Below are 27,265 nucleotides of genomic sequence, written 5' to 3'. Positions count from 1 at the left end.
GCTCAGCCAGCCCAACCTAGCACCCAGCCCTAGACAATCAACCAGACCATGGCACTAAGTGCCTCATCCAGGATTGGCTTCAACACCTCCAGCCACAGAGACTCCACCACCTCCCTGGGCAGCCCATTCCAATGCCAATCACTCTCTCTGACAACAACTTCCTCCTAACAGCCAGCCTAGACCTCCCCTGGCACAGCTTGGGACTGTGTCTCCTTCTTCTGTCCCTGGGTGCCTGGCAGCAGAGCCCAACCCCACCTGGCTACAGCCTCCCTGCAGGCAGCTGCAGGCAGCAATGAGCTCTGCCCTGAGCCTCCTCTGCTGCAGGCTGCACACCCCCAGCTCCCTCAGCCTCTCCTCACAGGGCTCTGCTCCAGGCCCCTCCCCAGTCTTGCTGCCCTTCTCTCAACACCTTCCAGCACCTCAACAGCTCTCTGCAATTCAGGAGCCCAGAACTGGACACAGCACTCAAGGGGTGGCCTGAGCAGTGCTGAGCACAGGGGCACAAGAACCTCCCTTGTCCTGCTGCCCACACTGCTCCTGAGCCAGCCCAGGATGCCATTGCCTCTCCTGCCCACCTGGGCACTGCTGCCTCCTCTTCAGCTCCTCTCTCCCAGCACCCCCAGCTCCCTCTCTGCCTGGCTGCTCTCAGCCACTCAGTCCCCAGCCTGTAGTTCTGCTTGGGGTTATTGTGGCCAAAGTGCAGAACCCTGCCCTTGGCCTTGTTCAATCTCATCCCATTGGCCTCTGCCCACCCCTGCAGCCTGGCAAGGTCTGTCAATGCAGACTGGAGATTAGGAAGAAATGCTTTAGAGTGAAGGTGGTGAGACACTAGAACAGATTGTCCAGAGTGATTGTGGATGTTCCCTCCCTGGAGGTTGGATTGTGGAAGGTTTCCTCTCTTCCCAGTCAGGCTGGATGAGACCTTAAGGAGCTGATCTAGTGGAATGTGTCCCTGCCTATGGCTGGCATCCCAAACCACACACCCCAGAGATGCTTGCACCCCAAAGATGCTGTACCTTGACTTAGAATGGGGGAAAAAAAACATCCAATTTAGCAGCTTTCTGCTGAACAATAATAAGATTAGGTAGTAAAACCTCACAGTGCTTTGAGATTCCTCTGGAAGCTGAGAAGAGTTGGAGCAGAACTGCACCTTTATGGTGCAGAAAATAAGACTTTGTGTGGATTAACTAAATTCTGCATTCTTGCAATAGGATCCACCTGACCAACCCCAGAAATTGCTATTTCTGTAAGAACTCTGAAGGGAAAAAGCAATTCTGTTTTCTGCAGTAATGAATCTTGTTCTTGGGTGTCAGATAAAAATGACAGAGGCAGCTCTGACCTGCAATCTGCAAGCTGGAGGTGGATTTGGCCTCTTCTAAAGACTAACAGTGATGGGTCAGCTCTCTCTCAGGGGCCACCTCCCTTTCTCTGTTAATTGCTGAGAGGTTAGAAACATTCCAGTGCAGCTCAAGCTGAGAAGCAGGAATCACAGCCTGCACTTCATCTCTGAGCTGAAGGAGTGCCTGCTGGGGTGGGCAGCTCTGTCTGTGCTCTCCAGAAACAGCAGTTCAGTGTTCCTGAGAATCAGAACTACTGCACCAGCTGATGTGGCTCTTCTCCCTCATAACCTGCATGACAACAAAGCATCCAGTTTTCATCCTCCTCTCCCTCTCTTATTTGAGGAGGATGAGCTGTTTGAATAACAGCACTGTCCGATGTGCCAGGAGGAGAACGGGTTCAGGGGGTCCAGCTAGGTGGTGACTCTAAAGGCACAACAATATAGAGTGGCAGAGTCATAGAATGGTTTTGCTTGGAAGAGACCTTCAGCATCATCAAGTCCAAGTGTTAACTCAGCACTGCCTGGGTGATCTACACAGCTTTTTAATCCTTCCAGGGATGTGGAATCCACCACTGCCCTGGGCAGTCTGGGCTGGGTCTTGACAACCCTTTCAGGGAATAAATTGTTCATCATGTCCAGCCTAAACCTTCCCTGGCACAACTTGAGGCCATTTCCTTTTGTCTAATGGCTTTGGCCTTGGGTGAAAAGATCCAACCCCTACCTGGCTTCATCCTCCTTTCAGGGGGTTGTAGAAAGCCAGGAGGTCTCCCCTCAGCCTCATTGGCTCCAGATGGAACAATCCCAGTTCCCTCAGATGCTCCTTACAAGACTTGTGCCCTTCACCAGCTCCATTGCCCCTTACTGGAAACATTCCAGCACCTCAGTATGGAAGCTGCAAACTCACCAGTGCTGAGTGCATCTCCCTCAGCTTTGAGTTCATCTTTGCAGACAGGGCAGAGAAGCACATTTCTGCGTGCAGAGATCAAAGTGGGAGAGATCCATCAAGACATGATCAAGCAAGCAGCTGCCAGGACACAGCTCTCTGGGAAATCACACCAAATATGTGCTTGCTCTCCACTCCTCTTCTCTCCTCAGTGCCTGAAAGCAAAGGGTGAGAAACGCCATCCTTTCAAAGAGAGGGTTAGCAGCAAGCACTGCCCATGCCCCAGCCCTTTAGCGAGATGACTTCACCCCTGGAAGAAAAGGAAGTAGGACATCTGTATGTAAATCAGGGGAGTCTCTGGAACAACCCCAAGGAGATATGAAAGAGCTTTTTGCTCCAGCAGTGAGGCTGTTCCTCCTCCTACTGAGCTAGCTGGTGAAAAAATGGGAAAGACATTACAACATATGGAAAAGTCCAACATCTGCACCCAAGTCTCTAGGTGCACTGAAACGAGACAGTTCCTAGGGCTCTGGTGCCAACAGCCTTGTGGATGTATCCCAGTATCACCAAGGTTGGAAGAGACCTCACAGATCATCAAGTCCAACCCTTTACCACAGAGCTCAAGGCCAGACCATGGCACCAAGTGCCACGTCCAGTCCTGCCTTGAACAGCTCCAGGGACGGCGACTCCACCACCTCCCCGGGCAGCCCATTCCAGTGTCCAATGACTCTCTCAGGGAAGAACTTTCTCCTCACCTCCAGCCTAAATTTCCCCTGGCACAGCCTGAGGCTGTGTCCTCTTGTTCTGGTGCTGGCCACCTGAGAGAAGAGAGCAACCTCCTCCTGGCCACAACCACCCCTCAGGTAGTTGTAGACAGCAATAAGGTCTCCCCTGAGCCTCCTCTTCTCCAGGCTAACCAATCCCAATCTCACTCATTTACCTTCAGAGGTCACTCCTTTCTAGTACTTTAATCAAGAGGTGAGGTAGAGAGGGCTGCAAAGGACCTTTACTTCACCCCATCCTCCTGACACCCACCCTTTAGGTGTTGATTAGTAACATTAGGAAGAAGCTTTTCATGGAGAGAGTGGTCAGGGACTGGAATGAGCTACTGTGATGTGTTGGGTGTTACCTACCCCCACACACACTTAAGAAAATCACTCAGACTAGACTCAGCAGCTGGAAATTAAAGAACAAAGCTCTACATTTACAGCTTAGCACAACATCCAAGCAGAGATTTGCAATATCTGCAGTTACAGACAGACATACACAAGGTAAAGGTAATGCAGAAACACAACAGCCCTCCCAGAAACCAGAGTGCCAGGAGGGGCTCCCAACCACCCTTCCACCTCCTTCCCACCCCTCTGCCTTATCCCAGACTTTGCCTTATGTTCAAGGTGAGTTTGGAGGGTTGGTCAGGGGGGTTAGGAAGCAGAGGGATTAGTTAGCAAGTTAGGGAGAGAAGGAAGGCAGCTAGAAGTCAGAGAGCAACTCTGTTATCTATGGTTATGTTCTCGTTTTAATCCATCTCAGCAAGCCTATGAGTGAAGCAGACATCATCTTTGTTTCCTTTTCACAGCCTATAGTCTAATTCTTCTCACCAGAATGTCCCAGCTAGGTTCAAGCCAGCACAGCTGCCCAGGGAGGTGGTGGAGTCACCCACCCTGGATGTGTTTAAGGGTGGTTTGGATGTGGTGCTAAGGGATATGATTTCAGGTGAGTCTTGTAGAGTAGGGTTCTAGGTTGGACTTGGTGACCCTGAAGGTCTTCTCTAACCTGCATGTTTCTGTGATTCTGAGGGGCTCTGATAGCCTTTGCTGGCCTCTGGAATCCCTGTCCCAGCACCTGGGAACATCCCATCTTCAGTGGCTTTCCCCATGTGGTGGCTAAGGTACCCTCTGCCACTCAGAGCCAAAAAAAACCCAAACCCAAGAAGATTTAAATCTTAATCAGAACTACAGTGGTGGCAAGGTGCAGTGCACTGCCCTCAGCTCAGGGCTCATCTCCAAAACCAGGGAGTTTGTGTGAAGAGAGAGAAGCTTCAATGGAAGTTCTTGGGAAAGGTTTCTGCACTCAGAAGGGATTTGCCTCTGAGATGCCTGGGGACAGAGTCCTTACCCTGCTGGTTCTTCTGGCACAAAGATGCCCTCCCAAAAGGCCTAACCACATTCCAGAGAGACTCTATGAGGCCTTGACCCTTTCTCCAAAGGTCATGCCACTAGAAAGTGATTCTTCTGCAGAGCAGAAACTGCAGCAGCCAGGAGCACTGCTAAGCCTGCAGACAGCTGTGGAGCCCCAGAAAGCACAGCTCAAAGACAGACCTGAAGAAGAACCATGTCACAGAGCCATCTCCCCTCTCCCTAGGCTCCAGGGGAATAGACTACATGCCAAGGGAGCAGGCAGGACCCACAGAGTGCTCTGCTAGGCAGGCAGAGCCCATGCCTTGGACACAAGTCTTGCTGCCAGGCAGTGAGCCAGGCAGAGCATTCCCCCAGTAAATCATGGACTGCAGACCTTTAAAAGTACAAGTGACACTCTAGAAAATCAGCTTAGCTGTCCCTGGAGGACAGCTCTCAAACACCAGTGGCAGAAGATGGTGTTAAGAGAGAGCATGGAGGTGCCTCATGTCCCTTCCACCCCATTGCATCCACACTCACACCTGCCACAGCTGTGGCTTCAGAGGTACATCCACATCTGCTCCCTTTAGCAGTAAGCTCCTGAGTAACAGCTCCATCAATGCACTAATCACACCCCCAGCTGGTGGATAGTCGCTGAAGATGAGCCAGCAGTGTGCCCAGGTGGCCAAGAGAGCAAATGGCATCCTGGCCTGCATCAGGAACAGTGTGGCCAGCAGGACTAGGGAGGTTATTCTGCCCCTGTACTCAGCACTGCTCAGGCCACAGCTTGAGTGCTGTGTCCAGTTCGGGGCCCCTCAATTCAAGAGAGATGTTGAGGTGCTGGAAGGTGCCCAGAGAAGAAGAACAAGACTGGGAGGGGCCTGGAGCACAGCCCTGTGAGGAGAGGCTGAGGGAGCTGGGGGTGTGCAGTCTGGAGAAGAGGAGGCTCAGGGCAGAGCTCATTGCTGTCTACAACTACCTGAAGGGAGGCTGTAGCCAGGTGGGGGTTGGTCTCTTCTCCCAGGCAACCAGCAACAGAAGAAGGGCACACAGTCTCAAGTTGTGGCAGGGGAGGTCTAGGCTGGATGTTAGGAGGAAGTTGTTGTCAGAGAGAGTGATTTGCATTGGAATGGGCTGCCCAGGGAGGTGGTGGAGTTGCCATCCCTGGAGGTGTTGAAGCAAAGCCTGGATGAGGCACTTAGTGCCATGGTCTGGTTGACTGGCTAGGGCTGGGTGCTAGGTTGGACTGGATGATCTTGGAGGTCTCTTCCAACCTGTTTGATTCTCTGATTCTGTGATGTTATTTGTTCCTTCAGTCTCCTGTGGCAGATTCCTTAAATTCCTTGTCCCTGCCTAAGAACAACCTGCAGATGCACACAGCCCTTGAGGCTGGGGCTGAGCACTCACCTGGAGCACAGGAGATGTGAGATCAAGCCTTGTCTGAGTCAGGTTCTCCTTTTTGGCTGAAGTTTTGGACCATGACAGTTGTGTGCCAGCATTCATGGTTCCATTTGTTCATCATTCAGCAGCCTGCACCACACGACAGAAACCTCAGCAGCAGCCACAGGCACACCCACTCTCACAGGGATCCACTGCCCAACCTGTGCAGCTCCTTGGCTACCAAACTTGTTCTGGAGCCACAGGCATTAATAACTGACAACCACAGCAGCTAACAACCCATAGACTGCTTGTCTTGCTGCACTGTGCCAGGCCATGCTCCAGAGAGCTCCCTACAAGGGCCCTGTGGCAGAGGGGCTGCTAAGACATCTCTTATCCATGAGGGAGTGAGGGCATCAGTTAGCATCCAGACTCCAACACGAGGGGAGCAGGTGGCATTTCTTTCTAGCCTGCCATTCTTGTATGCCATGGAATCATAGAATGGTTTAGCTTGGAAAGGACCTCAAAGATTATCCAGTCCCAACCACCCTGCCATAGGCAGGGACACCTCAGGGACACCACAGGACACTTAAGGCCTCATTCAACCTGGCCTTGAACACCTCCAGGGAGGGAGCATCCACTACCTCCCTGGGCAACCTGTGCCAGTGTCTCTGCACTGATCAGCCAGGACACAGAGTCACAGAACTTTAGAGGTGGGGAGAGATCATCTCCAGAGATCATCCAGTCCAAACCTCACTGTCAAGCAGGGTCTCCATAGGGTAGTTAGCACAGGAATGCATCCAGGCAGGGTTTGAAAGTCTCCAGGGGAGGAGACTCCACAGCCCCTCTGGGCAGCCTGCTTCAGGGCTTTGTTACCCTCACACCAGAGAAGTTCCTCCTCACGTTGAGGCAAAACCTTCTCTGTTTCAGTTTGTAGCTGTTGCTCCTTGGCTTATTGCTGCTGACCAGCAAAAAGAGCTTGGCCTCAGCCACTGACCCCCACCCCTCAGATATTTACATCCATTGCTCAGCTCTCCTCTCAGCCTTCTCCTCTCCAGACTAACCAGCCCCAGGGCTTTCAGTCTCTCTTCACAGGGGAGATGCTCAAGTCCCCCACTCATCCTCATGGTTCTCTGCTGGACTCTTTCCAGGAGGTCCCTGTCTCTCCTGAAGTGGGGAGCCCAAAACTGGACACACCAGCTTGTCACCATTCTCCCCTTCCTGGGCCTTCCCACCTGGCTCTTCACCAAACCCAGATTTATTTTCCTTCCCTCTCTCCCACATTTACTCTGGGCCAGGCAGTCAGCTGGGAGCTTACTCCCCCAGTTCTTAGAGAGCTGTGCTCTGGGCAATCAAGCAGAGAGTGGCTGAGGGCTGCTCTCTGCCACCTCACAGCCTTCCCACACAGCAGGATATAGAGGGAATGCCAGAAGTCATGCCAGCAGGCTCAGACAGCAGGATGACACCTGCCCATTTCTCCTGCAGCCACCACTATCAATTACTTCTGTGGGCCAGAGAAAGTGTTTGGCTGAAGAAGCATAACTCAACAGGAAACCTCAGATACACACAAGCTGGAAAATTATGTCCCTGGAATGTTTTCCACATGGGTACTAAGAGGAATCAGAATTAAGTAGCTAAAAGAAAATAGAAAGACCAATAAGCAATCAGGTTCCCTTAGCTTCATGGAATAGCAGCATGGAGGGGAGTTGCAATGGACCTCCAGAGGTCTTCTAGACCTCTAGAATCATAGAATCAACCAAGCTGGAAGAGAGCTCCAAGCTCAGCCAGTCCAACCTAGCACCCAGCCCTGGCCAGTCAACCAGACCATGGCACTAAGTGCCTCATGCAGGCTTTGCTTCAGCACCTCCAGGCAGGGTGACTCCACCACCTCCCTGGGCAGCCCATTCCAATGCCAATCACTCTCTCTGCCAACAGCTTCCTCCTAACATCCAGCCAAGACCTCCCCTGGCACAACTTGAGACTGTGTCCCCTTCTTCTGGTGCTGTGTGCCTGGCAGCAGAGCCCAACCCCAGCTGGCTACAGCTTCCCTGAGCAGATCACACAGGATGGCATCCTAGCAGGTTTGGAATGGCTCCAGAGATGGAGACTCCATCACCTCTCTGAGCAGCACATTCCACTGCTCTACCACCACGAAGTAAAGAAGCTCCTCCTCATGTTTGGATAGAGCTTTGTATGTTCACATCTGTGACCATTACCTCTTGTTCTGTGACTGGGCACCATTTCACAAAAGCCTGTCCCCATCCTCCTGGCACCCACCCATTAGGTGTGGATAAACACTGATAAAATCCCATTCAGTCTACTCTTCTCCAGGCTAAAAAGCCCCAAGGTCCTCAGCCTTTCTAGTCCCCTCATTATCCTTACAGCCACCCTATATGTACATTACACCTCAGCATCCCTCCATACCTCGAGGCATCAGCATGCTCACACATCCAAGCCTCACTCCACACCACCTACTGCAGATCTCCTTCCTAACCTGCAATGATCCCCCCACGACAGAGCCACCTTCCTCTCCCACTCCCCCTTTTATCTGCCACTCCAATACACACACCTGCAGGAGCAGGGCAAGGCAGAGCCAATTAGGTCTCATTAACACTTTCTTGAGCAAAGCAGGCCTCAGCCACCCTGGCAGCCCACCTGCATGTGTCACTGCCCTGGGAGGAATTCCCCAGCCCAACACTGTCTGGGTCCCTCTGCACCTTCCTCTTCAGGAAAATACAGCAGTTGACAAAACCACACCAAAATGCTTCAGCTCTGCTTTGGTGCTTTCCATAGTCTTCAGAGATGTTTAGAATCACAGAATCACAGAATCAAGCAGGTTGGAAGAGAGCTCCAAGCTCAGCCAGCACAACCTAGCACCCAGCCCTGCCCAACCAACCAGACCATGGCACTAAGTGCCTCAGCCAGGCTTGGCTTCAACACCTCCAGGCAACTCCACCACCTCCCTGGGCAGCCCATTCCAATGCCAATCACTCTCTCTGGCAGGAACTTCCTCCTAACATCCAGCCTAGACCTCTCCTGGCACAACTTGAGACTCTGTCCCCTTCTTCTGTTGCTGGTTGCCTGGCAGAAGAGCCCAACCCCACCTGGCTACAGCCTCCTTTCAGGGAGCTGTAGACAGCAACAGGCCTGCTCTGAGCCTCCTCTTCTGCAGGCTGCACACTCCCAGCTCCCTCAGCCTCTCCTCATAGGGTTTGTGTTCCAGTACCCTCCCAGCTTTGGTGCCCTTCTCTGGACACATTCCAGTATCTCAACATTTACTATCCCTGTCCCTCAACACAGGAGCTCAGCTTGCAAGCAGGGGGCAGGTTCTTACTCCTCTAAATACTTTTCTGCCTGAGCATTTGCTCTGGTTTGGATGCAGTGAAGAGGAACCAACCATTAGACTTCTGCCCCCTGCCTGCGAATGATGCCCTGAGCCCTGCTGTGATGGTTTGGGAGTTCCCCACCACCCCCCAATGAAATCACCCAGACTAGACTCAGCTGGCTGGAAGTTAAGGAATGAAGCTACATTTTACAGCTTAGCACAATTTACAAGCAGATGTTTACAGTTATAGACAAGTTAAAAGTAACACAGAAAACACAATGCCCCTCCCAGGGATCAGATTGCCAGGAGGGCTCCCAACCCAAACCCCCTCTGCCTCCACTCCTCTCTTTCCTTCCCTTTGGAAATAACCAGATCAAGACACATATATCTCACGGGATAAATCTGGAGAGATCTGAGGTGAGATGTCAAAAAGACAAGAAGGAGGTTAGAGGGAAAAGGGTTAGGTCAGATTAGAGTTAAGGCAGAGGCAACCCCAGAGACCAGACTGCCAGAAAGGAGGAGCAGAACTGTGAGCTGAGCAGTGAGTATCTTGTCTAGATTTTGCCTAGTTGCATTCCTCAGCAGAAGAATGAGGGATATAGGCCATTTTGGGTTTTCTTTCTTCTCACAGCTAAGGACTTCATTTCCCTCAGTAAAATACTCCATTTAGCCTCAAACCAGCACACCCATCCAGAGGTATCAAAGCCTCTCCCTTCCCAAGTGAGCTTAGAATCAACCAGGTTGGAAGAGACCTCCAAGATCATCCAGTCCAACCTAGCACCCAGTCCTATCCAGCCAACCAGACCATGGCACTAAGTGCCTCAGCCAGTCTTTGCTTGAACACCTCCAGGCAGGGTGACTCCACCACCTCCCTGGGCAGCCCATTCCAATGCCAATCACTCTCTCTGACAACAATTTTCTCCTAACATCCAGCCTGAACCTGCCCTGGCACAGCTTGAGATTGTGTCCCCTTGTTCTATTGCTGCTTGCCTGGCAGAAAAGCCCAACCCCACCTTGATCTCAGCAAGAATATTTACTGCTTCCATCAGAGAATATGTTACTTGTGATTTACTCTTTGCCCTCTCTGCCCTGACAGCCTTCCCTTTATGCACTGAAGGACTCCAAGCAGACACATTACAATGCCTCACAAATGACAAATGGAGTTAGTTATCAGGAATGAATTCCAAACAGCACCACGTGCTCTGATGAAGTCACTCCAAATATTACTTGTTTTCTTTGGAATAAAGCATTCCCAGAAAATGAGGACCTTTTCTGGCTGTTGGCACGAGGTACTGATTTAACTGGACTGGGTTACTCTGCAGCGAGAGAGCATCCGAGGCTCTTTGCTGTATTTATCCTCACATCATCCATGTGAGATATGGGAAGTCTGCTTTTGCAGATGGAAAACCATGGAGACACTGAGTGACTCATCTGGAGTCACACAGGAAATCTCTGGTGAGGATAGATAAGGGAATCAGATAGATCTGTCAAGGTCCCCCACTTGTCTGCTAATCTCTTCTCTGTCCCCTGGCACCCTGTGAGGGGTTGTTGGGCAGGGGATAATGAGAGCCCCTGCCTGGGGAGCTTCACACAATCAATCACAGCATGCCAGGGGCTGGAAGGGACCTGAAAAGCTCATCCAGTCCAATTCCCCTGCCAGAGCAGGAGCATCTGGACCAGATCACACAGGAACACATCCAGGCATGGTTTGGATATCTGCAGAGAGGGAGGCTCCACAACCCCCCTGAGCAGCCTGTGCCAGGGCTCTGTCACCCTCACAGGGAAAAATTTGCACCTCATGTTCCCATGGAAGTTCCTGTGCCTCAGCTTCCACCACTGCCCCTTGTGCTGGCAATGAGCATCCCCTAGCAGAGCCTGGCTGCAGCCTCCTGCACTCACCCTGCACGTGCTGATACCCATTGATGAGGTCACCTCTCAGTCTCCTCCAAGCTCCAAGCCTCAGCTCCCTCAGGCTCTCCTCGTAAGAGATGTTCCATCCTCTTAATCACCTCTGTGGCTCTGTGCTGGACTCTCTCAAGCAGTTCTATGTCCCTCTTGAACTAGGGTCTTGTAGAGTCTCTCTGTGGAGTTCTCTTATCCTACACAGGCTGAGTCAGGAGTGGACACTGCTGTCACCCTTCTTGGCATCACAGGTTGCACACCCTCCTCCTGTCACCCAAAACGAATCACAGAACCAAGCAGGTTGGAAGAGAGCTCCAAGCTCAGCCAGCCCAACCTAGCACCCAGCCCTGCCCAACCAACCAGACCATGGCACTAAGTGCCCCAGCCAGGCTTGGCTTCAACACCTCTAGCCACAGCCACTCCACCACCTCCCTGGGCAGCCCATTCCAATGCCAATCACTTTCTCTGACAACAACTTCCTCCTAACAGCCAGCCTAGACCTGCCCTGCCACAGCTTGAGGCTGTGTCCCCTTCTTCTGTTGCTGGCTGCCTGGGAGAAAAGATCAGATCCCACCTGGCTACAGCCTCCCTTCAGGGAGCTGCAGACAGCAATGAGCTCTGCCCTGAGCCTCCTCTGCTGCAGGCTGCACACCCCCAGCTCCCTCAGCCTCTCCTCACAGGGGTCTGCTCCCAGCCCCTCCCCAGCCTTGCTGCCCTTCTCTGGACACCTTCCAGTAGCTTAACATCTCTCTTGAATTGAGCAAGAAGCAGTTGGGGTAAAGGAGCCCAGCAAAAACAACCCAGCACTGAGGCCAGCACAGAGCCTGGACCTTCACTTGGATCTCTAGACACTTGGTCAGCAACAGTGGAAATCCATTGGGAAGTCTCCAGGCTGGCTTCTAGGCACCAAACCTGCTGCATGCATGGTCCTTGCAGCTTGGGTCTGCCTGCTGTCATGGGAACACTCTGCTGGGGGGAGTATGCTGCCCCCAGGAGAGCTGCCATGCATCTGCCCATGCTCCTGCCTGCTTTGGTGGCTGTATCCATAGGGAAGCTGGACATAGAACATGCTGCCTCCAGGAGAGCTGCCATGCATCTCCTCATGCTCCTGCCTGCTTTGGTGGCTGTATCCATAAGGAAGCTGTACACAGAACATGCTGCCTCCAGGAGAGCTGCCATGCATCTCCCCATGCTCCTGCCTGCTCTGGTGGCTGTATCCATGGGGAAGCTGGACATAGTGCTGGCAATATTCCTCTCTGGAGGGAGGAACCCATTCTCTGCCAGAAACGTTGCACTGGAGAAGAAAGCAACAAGGAAACAAAGGAGTTTTCAAAAGTAATTCTTCCCAGCCACTAAGTCCCTGCTTTGGAGAGGTTTACCTGGAATAAACACAGGCTGTCTTTGCCCTAGAATTAAAGTTATTGATCCATTCTTGGTTACTGCCATCCATCTTTGTTCCTGGACTTATTATCATCCAGAGAGGGCAAAAGTCTATAATTAGGGACTGCCATTTATGGTCTCACTGCAGAGAGTCACCAGCAAGGAAGCCACCAGCTTTGTTAGCTGCCTGCAGTGTCTTCAGGCCAGCTGGAGATGCTGGGGAGGAGGACCAGCTTGGAGCCTTCAGGTGGGAAGGATATGAAGCCAGGCAGGCAGCCAAGGCTTGAAGAGTGGGCGAGCCTTGCAGAGGTCAGGGCTTCCCTGATGATTCCCCTGGGATCCCACAAAGCCACTGGAGGCACTGGAGCAGAAATAAATCCCACTTGCAGTTTCTCTGAGCAGTAAATATTTGTCCCAGCTTCGAGCTATCTTGTGACGTGAGTGAACTTCTAAAGCAGCATTTCTCCTTTGGGAAAGTGCCTGAGATTTAGCCACCCACATTTCCTCCCAGGCAGCCATCAGAGGTCCCTGGGGCTGAGCTGGGAGTAGGGCAGAGCCAAGGAGACCTCAGATGATGATGTTGTGCCATAGCAGAGCCTCCAAGAAGCCTGCTGGCATGAATCACCTTCAGCAACTGCTGTAACAAGTAGCAGAGATATGTGCCAGTGAATAATTACCAGGGGCTGTTCAAGAATGCCCTGAGAAGTCCCCTAAATAACGTTTCTGTGAGTGTTATGGGTGCCTGCACATCACCCACCCTTACCCAGAGGGGACAGGATGCCAGAGCCTGCACGTACACATGGCCAGCCTGCAGAGAGGAGTCTTGGTCCTCTCCCAGACTTCAGGTCAACCTACTGGCATCAGAGGTGTTCACTCTGCTATAGGCATCTTCAGAGAATCAGAGAATCAGCCAGGTTGGAAGAGAGCTCCAAGCTCAGCCAGCCCAACCTAGCACCCAGCCCTGCCCAACCAACCAGACCATGGCACTAAGTGCCCCAGCCAGGCTTGGCTTCAACACCTCCAGCCACAGAGACTCCACCACCTTCCTGGGCAGCCCATTCCAATGCCAATCACTCTCTCTGCCAAAAACTTCCTCCTAACATCCAGCCTAGACCTGCCCTGGCACAACCTGGGACTCTGTCCCCCTGTTCTGTTGCTGCTTGCCTGGCAGCAGAGCCCAACCCCACCTGGCTACAGCCTCCCTGCAGGGAGCTGCAGACAGCAATGAGCCTGCTCTAAGCCTCCTCTTCTCCTGCACACCCCCAGCTCCCTCCAGCCTCTCCTCACAGAGCTTTTGCCCTCTTGGAGCACCATCAGAAAGAGGGAAAAACACTACAGAGTAGCCTAGCTTCAGGGCTGGGGCTTGTGGCAGGACAGGCTCACCTCTTGTCCCAGCAAATTTCATGCAGATTAGGCTCTGAATTTTCCAATATGTCATTTTAATTTTGTTTGTTTGTTTGTTTTTAATAGGAAGCTTCAGGATTAAGCATCAGAAGTGGTTTGGGGTTTTTTTCCCCTCCCCTTGATGATCTTCTTTTACTTGCCCAATCTCTCCTAAAATAGAAACCAGCTGAACAATGTCTGACAGAGCCATAAATCCTGCACCAATTTGGTGTGATGTTAAGAGAGTTATTCTTTGGGGAGTTTAGGATGCTGGAGTGAAGCTCTATTTTTAGCAAGATCTGCATCAGAACAGACTGTCTGATGCAGTGAGCAGAGCCTGGGTGACTGCAGGGGTGCTGGTGAGAAGCAGCAAGGCTGGTGGCTCTGGGCCACACAAAACCACACCTGGACTTCAGCATCTGCCCTCACCACTGGCAGCTGGGTTGGGGGGATGCAAAATGGATCAGCAGGGGAGATCTGTCCACTGAGTGTTGCCCTGAGAGTGTTCATAGAGTCACATCATAGAATCATTGAATGGTTTGGGTTGGAAGGGACCTTAAAGGTCATCCAGTTCCAGCTCCCCTGCCATAGAGAGGGACACCTCTCACTAGCTCAGGTTGGTCAAGGCTTCATCCAACCTGGCCTTGAACACCTCCAGCAAGGGGATAGGCACAGCCTCCCTGGGCAACCTGTGCCAGTGTCTCACCACCCTCACTGCAAGGAATTGCTTCTAATCTCCAGTCTCAATCTCCCCTCTTCCAGCTTCAATCCATTTCCCCTCATCCTATCACTACAAGCCCTTTTTAAAAGCCCCTCCCCAGCTCTCCTGCAGCCCCCTTCAGGTATACTGGAAGGCTGCTGAGCTCCAGCAGTTAACAATGACATGCAGAAAGTGCATGGCAGGCAGTGGACAGGTTCAGCAGAGCATTGGTCATGCTGAAAGAGACATGAGAATGTGGGAAGGATTCCCATTTTCCATCTGCTTTTAAGCTAAACTGACCCAAGTGGTCACACAAGGAGGTTCTTATGTAAGAAGGCTCCTTGAGTAGCTCATCACTATCAATTTTGTCCTCAAAAGGGTTTATTTAAAGGATCAAATTCAAGGCATGCCACCCTGAGATGCCTGAGGGTTGAGTCAGAGCCACTGAATAAACAAAGTGTGCTGAGAAAACTCAAAACCCAAGGACATAAAAACTTTGCATCCTGTCTGTACGTCTGTCCTGGTTTGAGCTGGACCAGAACTGATCTGTGCAATGATGTCACTTCTCAGCTCAAGTTCTGCTTGCTGAGGCACTTCCTGCAGCTCAGGGCAGCTCTGCACAGCCAGGAGCTGCCTTTAGCAGGGTGAAGCTGGTGGGGACAGCTCCTGCCAAGGGCTGAGCTGCAGAAAAGCTCTGCCTGAGACTTGCTCCAGGGCAGACCAAAGGCACTGCCACAGCTTAGCACCAGGAAGTCAGAGGTGGCATCTGTGGAGAGCAGTGGACAGGACAGGTGACCCTTAGCTGACATCACCTTCAGGAGCAAGCTGAGGGATCACAGTATCACAGGATTATTAGGGTTGGAAGAGACCTCACAGGTCATCAAGTCCAACCCTTTACCACAGAGCTCAAGGCCAGACCATGGCACCAAGTGCCACGTCCAGTCCTGCCTTGAACAGCTCCAGGGACGGCGACTCCACCACCTCCCCGGGCAGCCCATTCCAGTGTCCAATGACTCTCTCAGGGAAGAACTTTCTCCTCACCTCCAGCCTAAATCTCCCCTGGCACAGCCTGAGGCTGTGTCCTCTTGTTCTGGTGCTGGCCACCTGAGAGAAGAGAGCAACCTCCTCCTGGCCACAACCTCCCCTCAGGTAGCTGTAGACAGCAATAAGGTCTGCCCTGAGCCTCCTCTTCTCCAGGATAACCAATCCCAGCTCCCTCAGCCTCTCCTCGTAGGGCTGTGCTCAAGGCCTCTCCCCAGCCTCGTTGCCCTTCTCTGGACACACTCAAGCATCTCAATGTCCCTCCTAAACTGGGGGGCCCAGAACTGAACACAGCACTCAAGGTGTGGTCTAACCAGTGCAGAGCACAGGGGCAGAATGACCTCCCTGCTCCTGCTGGCCACACCATTCCTGATGCAGGCCAGGATGCCACTGGCTCTCTTGGCCACCTGGGCACACTGCTGGCTCATGTTCAGGTGGGTATCAATCAGCACCCCCAGATCCCTCTCTGTCTGGCTGCTCTCAGCCACTCTGACCCCAGCCTGTATCTCTGCATGGGGTTGCTGAGGCCAAAGTGCAGCACCCTGCACTTGGAGCTATTGAACACCAATAACCAGGGTCAAGCCTCTCCTTCTCTGGCCAGTGTCCCAGGAGGACTTTGTCCCTCCTGCCTTCCATTCTGATCTCTGTCTTCCTGAATCCAATTCCAGAATCCAGTTCCCATCTGCTGATAAGTCCAGTCTGGACTTTGCCCAGTGCCTGCCCCCAGCATCAGCAGTGCCAATGGTGACATCGTTGCCATCAGGGGCTGCTTTGTGTCTCTATGAAGGTCCTTTCCAACCCATACTATTCTATGAACCTCTGAATGCTGTAGCTGGTCACAGAACAGCTGTTTCTCCTGGGAAGTAACCTCTGAATCTCCCTGCCATGCTCAGGGCTGGCTCTGTGTTGGTTTGGCCCAAACCTGATCTTTCAGAGTTTGAGGCTTGGGGAAAATGTGTTGGTGATGAACAAGTACTGGAAAGCTCCCAGTGCTGCTGTTCAGGGATCTTCTGGCCTTCCTCCACCTCTGAAAGCACTCTGCAGCCTCCTTCTGCAGCTCACACACTTTGCCTGTCCTCTTTCAAGCACAGCTCTGCTAAACAAATGAGATAAACCATCTCAAATGCATCTTTCTTCCTCTATGTCACTCCTCAGGTAAAGCTCCTTACAGCTTTGAAACATTTCACCTTCAAAGATGTAAAACCACTTCAGCAAGCAGGGAAGGGCAGGTGGAATCCTTGCAAAGGAAGGGATCTTTCTGTCTCCTAAGCAAGCTTCAAGATGGAAACACTGAGAGACTTTGTGGCCTTGGTTTACCACAATCAAAAAGAGAACTTACACCCCAGGGTAATTTCTGACATTTGAGTTCTCTACCTGAAAGTGAAAACCTAAAACTATAGAAGTTCACTGGACAGACACCCAAGATTTGTATTCCTTCTTTGAAAAGGGTGAAACTCAACCTTCTGTGATTGCCAAATAGGTTCCCTTTCCAATATCCATGCTTCAAAATGCCTCCCCCACAGCTATTTCCTTATCTCAAACGCAGATGTTTGAGATCTTGAGCAGCTAAGTCTCATGGAGAGGTGTCCCTACCCATGGTGGAGAGGTTGGAATAGAATCATAGAATCAACCAGGTTGGAAGAGACCTCCAAGATCACCTCTGAGGTTCCTTTCAACCTGAGCCATTCTATGATTCTAACCATGATGCTCCCATGAAACATTTCTGCTCCCATGCATCCCAATGGCTCATCAGGATTGAGCTTGGAGAGGAGATTTAGACTGGAGCTTAGAAAGAATTCTTTTACAGTGAGGGTGGTGAGACACTGGCACAAGTTGTCCAGGGAGGCTGTGGATGCTCCCTCCCTGGAGGTGTTCATGGCCAGGTTGGATGAGACTTTGAGCAACTTGCTCTAGTGAGCACCTTCCAGTGGAAGGTTGCTCAAAGTCACATCCAACCTCAGTTTCCCTGCCCATGGCAGGGTGATTGAACTAGAGCAGGTTGCTCAGAGTCTCATCCAACCTGGGTGTCCCTGCCCATGGCAGGGTGGTTGGAACTCAATGACCTTTGAAGTCCCTTCCAATCCAAACCATTCTAGGAATGATTCTTCTAGGTGAAAACATTCTATTCACCCTTTGTTCAATTCAGCAATAGATGCTGAACCTTGGTTAAAGGCTTTCTCTTAATAAACCTTTCCACACTGCTGCCCAAAGCACCTCACATGCACAACCTGAGTGTCCCTGCCCATGGCAGGGTGGTTGGAACTAGAGCAGGTTGCTCAAAGTCTCATCCAACCTGGGTGTCCTTGACCATGGCAGGGTGGGTGGAACTAGAGCAGGTTGCTCAAAGTCTCATCCAACCTGGATTGTGATTACAATGAATTTAGTTGCCTCCAAATGTGCCTGTGTTTTGCTGCCACCCAGTTCACATCAACAAAGAAACATGGCAAACCTCAAAGAAAAAGGCATGAGGTGGTGGAGGAGACTTTTGCTACCTCTAGGCATGCTTTTGCCACTGAGAAGGAGCCAGAAAATGACTCATGTTGTTTGTCAGAGGGAGAAGCTTACAGCTGAGGGCCTGGAATGTATTAAAAGCTGACATGAGAAAATGAGAAGGAATTGGGAAATCTATCAGCAAGCCAACAAATCAAATCAAACCACCAAAACCTTTGCATTGTACACTCTAGCTTCCCCTCAGGATATCCTTGCAGGGCATCAAAAAGGAAAACCAAAAGTAAAGAAACCCTTAGAAAGGTGAAAGTGAATAGGCAGAGGGGGAAGCCACCCACAGGCTTTGGTCTCCTCTCCAGTATCCAGTGATAGAATGAGGCAATAGCCTCAAACTGCATCAGGGGAGGTTTAGGTTGGATATTAGGGAAGAGTTCTTTGCTGTAGGAGTGGTCAGGGATTGGAAGAGGCTGCCCAGGGAGGTGGTGGAGTCACCATGCCTGGAGGTGTTCAAGAATAGGCTGGATGTTAGGAGCAAGTTGTTGGCAGAGAGAGTGATTGGCCTTGGAATGGGCTGCCCAGGGAGGTGGTGGAGTCACCCTGCCTGGAGGTGTTCAAGAAAAGCCTGGCTGAGGCACTTGGTGCCATGGTCTGGTTGACTGGCTAGGGCTGGGGGATAGGTTGGACTGGATGAGCTTGGAGGTCTCTTCCAACCTGCTTGATTCTATGATTCTATGACATGGCACTTGGGGTTTAATGTCCACAGTGGTGTTGGGTTGCTGCTTGGACTCACTGACACTAGAAGTCTTTTCCAACCTTAACAATTCTATGATGCTGTGACAGCTTCCCCCAGAACATCCTTTAGGTCACAAAAAAAAAGGGGAGGTGGAAAGTAAAGAACACTTTGGAAAGGCAAAGGTGGATGGGCAGAGGAGAAAGCCACCCACAGAGGGATCTGTTTCTTCTCACTGCTTCTTTTCCACTCAGAACATTTCCAATTCACCACTGTTAACATACCACAGGTTTTAATTTTGGTTACACCACTGACAGAAGCTTAGCCAGAGCATGCCAAAACCTGACAGCTAGATTGACTCCAACCTCAGCAAAGTATTTGCACTGGCTGCAAAGCTGAGGGCATTTCCTACACACACCCAGAGCTCTGAACCCCAGCATTAATGTCTGCTTTGACCTCTAACAAATAACATCTCCAACTAACCTGCAGAGACCACCAAGTGTCACAACCAAATGTGGCTTCTTTCTTTTGATGTGTTCACTTGAAGCACATATCTGAAGGGGGCTAGAGGAAAGCTGGGGAGGGAGTTTTTAGGCTGTCAGGTTGGGATAGGACTGGGGGGAATGGAATCAAGCTAGAAATGGGGAGATTCAGACTGGTTGTTAGGAAATTGTTCAGCATGAGGGTGGTGAGACCCTGGAATGGTTTGCCCAGGGAGATGGTGGAAGCCTCATCCCTGTAGGTCTTTAAGGGGCAGATCAGGTATGGCTCTGAGCAATGATGTAGTGTGAGGTGTCCCTGCCCATGGCAGGGGGGTTGGAACTGGATGACCCTTGGGGTCCCTTCCAACCCTGACAATCTTGTGATTCTATAGACCTAGTCCAGGACTGAAGCTTCTCCACAGCCACAAAGAATTCCCTTGCCTCCTGTTGCATTTACCAACCCTAATTGCTTTTGGCTCACAAAGGACCTGATGCTCATTCCATTATTCCTGGCTGAGATCCTTTTTTGCTCAGTGAGCTGCTCCAAGATGTTTCTGTGGAAAGCCTGCTGCAGGAGAAGAGACCTTAGGGCAAACCTGGGAAGTCTGGGGGGTTTTCTTTGCTATTTACTTTTATCTCCACCTTATCTCAGCACTAAACAGAAGCAGGATGGTGTATTTATAGTGCAGCAAGGTAAGAAAACAGCTTTCAGATGGGCTTTGGCAACCTAGAAGCCATGCAGGAATCTCCAGTCACTGATGGGTGTCACACAAGGTCAGGACACAGCAGGAAAGTCCTGCAGCAGTAGGAGCTGTGGCTGGGGCCACATGCAGAAATGGAGAAGTGGGATGTCCTAACCAGCAACCAGCAGGGCATCAGCACAGGACAAAGCAGGGGAGGTGCTGAGCTGAAACCTCACACTTAGCAGAGAGAGAACAGTGGCACCAGGGGCACCAGGGGCAAACAGTGGCACCAGGGGCAAACAGTGGCACCAGGGGCAAACAGTGGCACCAGGGGCAAACAGTGGCACCAGGGGCAAACAGTGGCACCAGGGGCAAACTTCTTCAAAATGAGGAGTTTCAGTTAAAAAAAGGTATTTAAAAGTCCTGAGGCTACACCTTTGGCTCCCAACATGAACCAGAGAGAAGTCACAAAGGGGTTTTTGCTTTGGTTTTCTTTCAGTGAAAGCAAAGTGAGGCACTCAGTATGGGACCTGAGTCCTGCTGGGGTCACAACCTTGCCCCATTTAACCTGCAGAACTCTCAGGGTGTAGCTTCAGCACAAGGACTTGGAGGCACTCAACACACTCAGGTTGGGTTTGCTTCTGCAACTTCAGCCCAGGACACAGCAGCTTCAGGGACACCTCACCAGGTAGAGTCATGGAATGGTAGGGGTTGGAAGGGACCTCCAGAGATGATCCAGTCCAATCCCTCCTGCCAAAGCAGGGTCAGCCAGGCCAGGTCACACAGGAACACATGCAGGTGAGTTTTGAGAGCCTCCACAACCTCTCTCTGGGCAGCCTGCTCCAGAGCTCCAGTAGCCTCACCCTACAGAAGTGTCTCCCCTTGTTGAGGGGGAAGCTCCTGTGCTCCAGCTTGTACCTCTTGTTCTCACCACCCTCACTGCAACTAATTTCTTCCTTATCTCCAGTCTCAATCTCCCCTCTTCCAGCTTCAATCCATTCTCCCTCATCCTATCCCTACAAGCCCTTTCCTCCCCAGCTCTCCTGTAGCCCCCTTCAGGTCCTGGAAGTCTGCTCAAAGGTCTCCCTGGAGCTTTCTTTTCTCTAGCCTGATGAAGCCCAACTCCCTCAGCCTGTCCCCCTAGGAGAGGTGCTCCAGCCCCTTGACCTCCAGCTCCTCTGACTCAGTAGTTTGATGACCTTCTTGCACTGGGGGCAGCAGAATGTCAGTTCTGCATTGCTCATTGAAATGACCTTGCTATAAATACTGCCGTGTAGGCAGCAGCAAGCACACCTTGCCCCGTGGGCCATCCTGTTTCCTCAAAGGTATAAACTGTTTCAGGCAAATGACAGAGAGAAAACTTCAAATGAAACTTTCCCTGCTCAGCAGTCTCCTGTTTACAGCCAGCAGAGCACAGAGCCTCTCCCTTCCTGTTCCAAACAAGCATCCCGCAGAGGGATTAATCATTCCTCAGAAACACCACCACTGCTTGCCGAGTTATTGGCACTTCTCCCATCTCATCCAAACCAGGGGACTCCTGACATAGCTTGAGTCATCTTCCCAGTAGCTCTTCTCAAGCCTATACTCATCAGCTCACAGGTGAGTGGACCTCTGATTTCCACCTAATGTGACCCTAAAGACTTGGGGTTGTTCAGCCTGGAGAAGAGAAGACTCCAGGGAGACCTTAGAGCAGCCTTCCAGGACTTGAAAGGGGCTACAGGAGAGCTGGGGAGGAAAAGGCTTGCACTGATAGGAGGAGGGGAATGGGTTTGAAGCTGGAAGAGGGGACCTACAAGCAGGCTGGGGAGGGACTGTTTGGAAGGGCTTGTGTGGATAGGATGTGGGGCAATGGTTTGAAACTGGAGCAGGGCAGATGTAGGTTGGACATCAGGAGGAAGCTCTGCACAATGAAGGTGGTGAAACAGTGCAACAAGTTGCCCAGGGATGTGGTTAAGGCTCCATGCCTGGAGACATCCAAGATCAGACTTGATGTGGCCCTGGGCAGCCTGTTCTGGTTGGAAGTCAGGAAGAAAGAGTCAGGCTGGAAGTGGGCAAGAAGTTCTTCACCATGAGGGTGGTGAGCCCCTGGAATGGGTTGCCCAGGGAGGTGAGGTGGTGGAAGCCTCATCCCTGGAGGTGTTAAGGCCAGGGAGGATGAGGCTGTGTGCAGCCTGCTCTAGGGTAGTGTGTCCCTGCCCATGACAGGGAGGTTGGAACTGGCTGATCCTTGAGGTCACTTCCAACCCTGACTGATTCTGTGATTCTATACCACACAGTTCATAGAATCAACCAGGTTGGAAGTGACCTGCAAGATCATCCAGTTCAAAAAACAGGGATAGATAGATTGGACATACCTTTGCTGAAGAACTTACAGCCCAGCCTAACACAAGGCAGATATGCCCAGCAGCCTCCTGCAGCAAGTGAAATGCCCTTACAAGTCCTGAGAGCATTTGCACAGGAACAAAACATGTGGGACTTTCCATCAGGGTCAAGTAAAAGCACCTGCACACTTGAAATCACATGTAGAGCATCTCTGAACATGAAACTGAGGTAAGATAAATGTTGATGCTCTTCTCAATGAAGCTCCATCAGTGAGTGACCCATGAAAGGGAGTAAAAAGCAGAAAGAGCAGAAAGAAGTGGAGATTGAGGTCAGGGACCCAAAGGGAAGGCCACAGAATCAAGCAGGTTGGAAAAGACCTCTGAGATCAAGTCCAACTTATCACTTAACTCTTGTAACTAACTAAGCCATAGCACTAAGTGCCTCATCCAGCCTGCTTTTAAACACTTCCAGAGATGATGACTCCACCACCACCCCAGGCAGCCCATTTCAATGGGCAATGCCTCCAAGGATGGTGACTCCACCACCACCCCAGGCAGCCCATTCCAATGGGCAATACCTCCAGGGATGGTGACTCCACCACCACCCCAGGCAGCCCATTTCAATGGGCAATGCCTCCAGGGATGGTGACTCCACCACCACCCCAGGTAGCCCATTTCAATGGGCAATGCCTCCAAGGATGGTGACTCCACCACCACCCCAGGCAGCCCATTCCAATGGGCAATGCCTCCAGGGATGGTGACTCCATCACCACCCCAGGCAGCCCATTCCAATGGGCAATGCCTCCAGGGATGGTGACTCCACCACCACCCCAGGTAGCCCATTCCAATGGGCAATGCCTCCAGGGATGGTGACTCCACCACCACCCCAGGCAGCCCATTCCAATGGGCAAAACCTCCAGGGATGGTGACTCCACCACCACCCCAGGCAGCCCATGTCAATATCAATCTCTCTTGATGTGAAGAACTTCTTCCTAACATCCATCTTGAACCTGCCCTTGAGCTGCTTGAGGCTGTGTCCTCTTGTTCTGTCCCTGGGTGCCTGTGGGTCTGCTCACATCCATCATGCAGAGCAGGCTGCAGATGAGAGAAGCTCTCACAGGTTCTGTTTCTAGTTCCCAGGGGAGGTGGTTGTATGTCATACAAGCAAGAGTTTCACCAAAACCAGCCTGTGTCTGCTCATCTCTTGTGTTCTCTCACATGAATTAAGTAGTTCCCCTTGGCTTCAGTCTGGCTCTTGCATTACTGCTCTCAAACATGAGGCAAAAGCTTGAACCCCTTCCAGCTGCAATGATGAAAAGCTGTCTATGATGACATTTTACCTCACCTGAAGTAAAAGATTTAGGTTGTTGGAAAACCTACAGTGTTTTGAAGGTCTTGACTGAAACTTAGAGAAGGGAGAGAGATAGGCAAAGGAAACTTCTAATTGACCTGAATCTGTTTCTACTCAGTGGGAAAATGCTTCTGTCCTACTCCAGACTTCACCAGACTGAAGTCATCATAGAATGGTTTGGGTTAGAAAGGGTCCTTAAAGGTCATTTAGCCCAACCCCTCTGCAGGCAGCAGGGACTAGAGCAGGTTGCTCAGAGCCCCAAACAATTTGGCCTGGAATGGTTTCAGCTCCCACCTCTCTGGGCAATCTGGGACAGGGTCTCACAAGTTGCATGATGAATAATAAAGTGGAATCATAGAATGGTTTAGGTTGGAAGGGAGCTCAAAGCTCAGCCAGTTCCAACCCCCTGCCATAGGCAGGGACACCTCCCACTAGAACAGGTCACTCAAAGCCTCATCCAACCTGGCCTTGAACACCTCCAGGGAGGGAGCAGCCACAACCTCCCTGGCCAACCTGTGCCAGTGTCTCACCACCCTCACTGCAAAGAACTTCCTCCTAACATCCACTTTCAATCTCCTCTCTGCCAGTTTAAACCCATTCCTCCTCCTCCTGCAATTACAAGACCTTGTCAATAGTCCCTCCCCAGCCCTCCTGTAGCCCCCTTCAGATCCTGGAAGGCCACTGTAAGGTCTCCCTAAAGCCTCCTCTTCTCCAGGCTGCAGAGCCAATTCTTGTGCCCTTGTGGCCAAGAGGATCCTGGGGTGTATTAAGAAGAGTGTGGGCAGCAGATCAAGGGAGGTTCATTTTTTTTCCCTCTACTCTGCCCTTGACTACTGCCTTCAGTTTTGGGCTCCCCAGTTTAAGAGGGACAGGGATCTGCTGGAGAGTCCAGCAGAGGGCTTCAAGGGTGATGAGGGGCTCAGAGCACTGCCTGAGGAGAGGCTGAGGGAGCAGAGGCTGCTTAGTCTGGAGAAGAGAAGACTGAGAGGGGATTGAATCAATGATTATAAACATCTGAGGGCTGGGGGTCAGGAGGGGGGGACAGGCTCTGCTCACTGCTCCCTGGGACAGGACAAGCAGTAATGGATGGAAGCTGCAGCACAGGAGGTTCCAGCTCAACACAAGGGGGAACTTCTTGCCTGGAAGGGTCCCAGAGCACTGGCACAGGCTGCCCAGAGAGGTTGTGGAGTCTCCTTCTCTGGAGCCTTTCAAGACCTGTCTGGATGTGCTCCTCTGTGATCTGTGTTAGATAGGATTGTCCTGCTCTGGCAGGGGGTTGGACTCAATCTCCTTGGGTCCCTTCCAGCCCCTAATATCCTGTGACCCTGTGAACTCTCATAGCCTGTCCTCATTGCAGAGCTGCTGCAGCTCTCTGAGCATCTTCATGGCCTCCTCTGGACTCATTCCAACAATTCCATTGCCTTCTTGTGTTGGAGGCTCCAGAAATGTACACAGGACTCCAGGTGGGGTCTCAGGTGAGCAGAGTAAAGGTGAAGACCATCTTCTTTAACCTAAGTCCCTCCTCTTTTAATAGAAACCATCATCCTCTGTCCTGTCACCAGGGCAGAGGGACAGAAGAACCTCCCTTGCCTGCTGGCCACACTGTTCTTAATACACTCCAGGACACTATTGACCTTCTTGGCCTCAAGGTCACATTGCTGGCTCATGGTCATCCTGTTTGTCACCAGCACTCCCAGCTCCTTCCCCACAGAGCTGCTTCCCAGCAGGTCCCCCCTCACCTGTCCTGGTGCAGGGGTTGGTCCTCTCCAGAGGCAGGAGCCTCCACTTGCCCTTGCTGATCTCCAGGAGGTTACTCTCTGCCCAACTCTACTGATGCTATGGTTCTAGAGGAAACCTTTTGGACTTTGGGAACCCAATGGATTCTGCACTGACTTAGAATTGGGGTGGTCCTGGTCAACTTCTGTTACTTTTAAATCTTCCACCCTGCTGGAGAACATCAAAGACATCTGCTTGTCATCTGTGGAGCTTTACATACCACCAAAGGGCTTGCTTCAACAGAAAGTAGGAAAGTTCTGCATGCAGCAAGTGAAATGCACACATGAGCAACATCCATCCCATGATGGAGGAGGCAGAAGACCACTGAGTGCTCAGGGACTCAGCTCCTCCACAGTCCTGTGCTAGCTATGGGCTTGAATCAAGTTCTGCTTTTGGCATCAAGGTAGGAAAATCACATTTCTCATGTTCCCTAGGGAATTTCTTCTGCAATGGAATGAAAGGAAGCACCCAATAACCAAGGAAGTGTCTTGTGCCAGTTCTTTGGTCACTGAGCAAGCTCTTCCTCTTTCAGCCCCGTAGTAAAAAGGAAGCCAAGCTCCACTGGGGAGGTTGTTCTCTAAGTTCTTTACAAATGCCAACAGATGCCAACGAGAAACTTTGCAGATCCTTCCTTGGGGTCCCCTTTGTAAACAGTTTCTGGGAGGAATTCAGACATGAGATCAGCAGTGCTGGGAATCCCCATCTCAGATGAAACCCTGTGGCTCTTCCTCAGCAGGGAGGAGGCGTAAAGAGGAAGGGGAGATGTGTGCCTCTGGGCTGGTAGGAAGCCAGGGCCACCTTCCCAGAAACACTTCCCACAGAGGGTGGGGACAGAACAAGGGGGAATGGCCTCAAGCTGAGGAGGTTTCGACTGGACAATAGGAGAAAGGTTTTCACTGAGACTGGAAAGAGCTGCCCAGGGAGGTGGTGGAGTCACCCAGCCTGGATGTGTTTCAGAGTGGTTTGGATGTGGTGCTGAGGGCTATGGTTTAAGGTGAAGCTTGTTGAGTAGGGTTCTAGGTTGGACTTGGTGCTCCTGAGGGGCTTTGCCTACCTGCATGTTGCTGTGAAAGGGAGGCAGGGAGGCAGCTCCAGGGAGGAGACAGAGATGCAAAAGGTGAAGAGAGAAGCCTGCATCAGAGAGTGTGAGCAGACTGTGTAATCAAAACCCTGCCTTGCTCCAGTGACACCCAGACCCAGTGGCATAACTCCCATGTTCCTTTCAACTTGAGCAGTGACTTTACATCCCCAGGGCTAAGTCTGCAGGAGAAAGCTCATGGAAAATTTTAGGTTCTTGCCCAGAAATAAAAAGCCAAACCTGTTTGAGGAAGGAGGGAGAGCACCAGATAAGCATGCCCAAAGGCATGAGACATGAACAGAATATGCAGAGAATTTGGAGCTTCTCAAGCAGGAAAACAGAAGGGAAATGATGTATTTAAATTGAGCCTTTCTAGTGTGTCACTGAAGTTGCTTTCCCATGGTATAGAATGCATGAACTGGTGTTCTCTGAAGAGCTATGGTTAAAGTCAGCAGTTGTTCCTTCTGCCACAGGCAAACTCTGTTTGCCAGGGTCTCAGCCTCTGTTTGTTGCCATGAGGAATCAGAGTTCATCTCCAAAGGTGAAGCAGAGACACAAAAGCACTAAGAAGATGCAGAATGGGCACCTTCCAAACCACAACGAGGACAGACAGCATGGTGTTGGGCCACAGCCACTTCCCTCTCTCTGGAATAACCTCTGTCCACCCTCTGGGGTAAAGCACACCCCAGATTTCTGTGTGGGATGGGGAGACCTGGCTGAGTGTGACCCCTCTCAACCACAGCCAGCCTCTCCTGCCCCCTTTGCTGCACAAGTGTCTGCAGAGGACAAACACCACACCTGTGCTGCAGAAGATGGGGAGACCATGGGAGAAGAATAGAGGAGACCAAAGGCATCTCTGACACTGTGAGTCCCCTCTGACTTGTGCAGCTCCTTCAACAGGACCAAACTTTCCAAAGCCAGCCTTCACCCTCAGAACAACATTCCTCTGACC

General features: G+C 51.5%; 1 long non-coding RNA gene across 1 annotated transcript in view; it reads right to left on the bottom strand.

The window, feature by feature from the left end:
- LOC135190169 (uncharacterized) overlaps window positions 1–27,265 on the bottom strand; it is a 49,111-nt gene that overhangs the window by 6,540 nt on the left and 15,306 nt on the right. Inside the window, exon 2 of the long non-coding RNA XR_010308439.1 lies at window positions 2,244–2,437. This is a non-coding gene — a long non-coding RNA (uncharacterized LOC135190169). The remainder of the gene's footprint in view (window positions 1–2,243; window positions 2,438–27,265) is intronic.

The sequence above is a fragment of the Pogoniulus pusillus genome, chromosome 35 (genome assembly GCF_015220805.1).
Source record: "Pogoniulus pusillus isolate bPogPus1 chromosome 35, bPogPus1.pri, whole genome shotgun sequence".
NCBI lineage: Eukaryota > Metazoa > Chordata > Aves > Piciformes > Lybiidae > Pogoniulus > Pogoniulus pusillus.
This window is presented reverse-complemented; position numbering and strand designations above follow the sequence as displayed.